Source organism: Orycteropus afer, unplaced genomic scaffold, assembly GCF_000298275.1.
Source record: "Orycteropus afer afer isolate SDZICR_OR568_19922 unplaced genomic scaffold, OryAfe1.0 scaffold00005, whole genome shotgun sequence".
Lineage (NCBI taxonomy): Eukaryota > Metazoa > Chordata > Mammalia > Tubulidentata > Orycteropodidae > Orycteropus > Orycteropus afer.
Window position 1 is genome coordinate 8,929,268 of NW_006921592.1, and position 1,308 is coordinate 8,930,575.

The 1,308-nt window shown below is 41.4% G+C and overlaps 1 protein-coding gene across 1 annotated transcript in view; it reads left to right on the top strand.

Annotated features, from left to right (window-relative positions):
* PCSK5 (proprotein convertase subtilisin/kexin type 5) overlaps positions 1-1,308 on the top strand; it is a 600,269-nt gene that overhangs the window by 249,262 nt on the left and 349,699 nt on the right. The gene's annotated exons all lie outside the window — the stretch shown is intronic.

Genomic DNA, 1,308 nt, shown 5'->3' on the forward strand with positions numbered 1-1,308 from the left:
AGTTTCCTAAGGCATTTGACTGCTAACCAGAAGGCTGGCAGTTCAAACCCCCTAGCCACTCCTCGGAAGGAAGGTTGGGCTATCTACTTCCATAGTGATACCACCTCAGCAACCCAAGGAAGGGTCGCTATGAGTCGAGTCCAACTTGACGGCACATGACAACAGCAACATATTATATATATGTATGTGTGTATATAGGTGCTCTGGTAGTGCCTAAGGCACTTGACTGCTAACCAGAAGACTGGCGGTTCAAACCCACTAGCCACTCCTCAGAAGGAAGATTGGGCAATCTACTTTTGTAGTGATACTGCCTTGGAAACCCAAGGAGGCATTGCTATGAGTCAGGTCTGACTCGACAGCACATAACAACAACATGTGTGTGTATATATATATATGTATATACACATATACATATACATATACATATGCATATATAAAAAAATATATATATATATGAACCTAACTCATTGCCGTCAAGTCAGATCCAACTTACAGCATTATAGCGACCCCTCTTTGGGTTTCCAAGGAGATACAGAAGTAGATTGCCCCACCTTCCTTCTGAGGAGTGGCTGATGGGTTTGAACCACCAGCCTTCTGGTTAGCAGTCAAGTGCCTTAGGCACTACGCTACCAGAGTAGTAGTAATTTCTCTTGATTATCAGAGCATTGAACAAGATGCTTAGTTTGTAACAGTTTTTATAATATTTGGGTCCTTACCTGTGATTCATGATTATTTTAATGGAAAATTAAGGGATGATAAACCTGGCCCAGCTGTCTAAGCAGCACTAGCAATTTGGGAATTCCTCTCCCTCTTTCTTAATGAATTTTTCTCATTCCTGTGTAATCATGTTGCATTTTTCCACTTTGAAGGACAAAAGAAATCTATGTTTAGGTCAGCCAAATCATGCCATAAATATTCTATTTCTTGAAGATTCAAGTCAGAGAGGTTTGTCATGGATATTCCAGATTCTTTGTAGTCTTTCTTCTCTTGGCTCTTTTTCAAGAAATTGCAAGACATTATCCCAAATACTATTTTTCCCACCTGACCAGAGAAATCAGGGCCTGGAAGGAAGAAGAAGGTTTAGCCATCATTGGTTTTGTGACTTTGCTTGCTTGATTACAAAATGATGTATTTGCCCTGCATGCCTCCAAAGTGCTGTCTAGTCCTAAAATGGTAACATTTCTCAGGGATTCAGCTACAATTATTCCCAGCTATATTCACTTTGGGAGCTCTGGTAGCATAGTGGCTAAGACACTTGCCTGCTAACCAGACGGCTGGCGGTTCAAACCCACCAGCCACTCCTCGGAA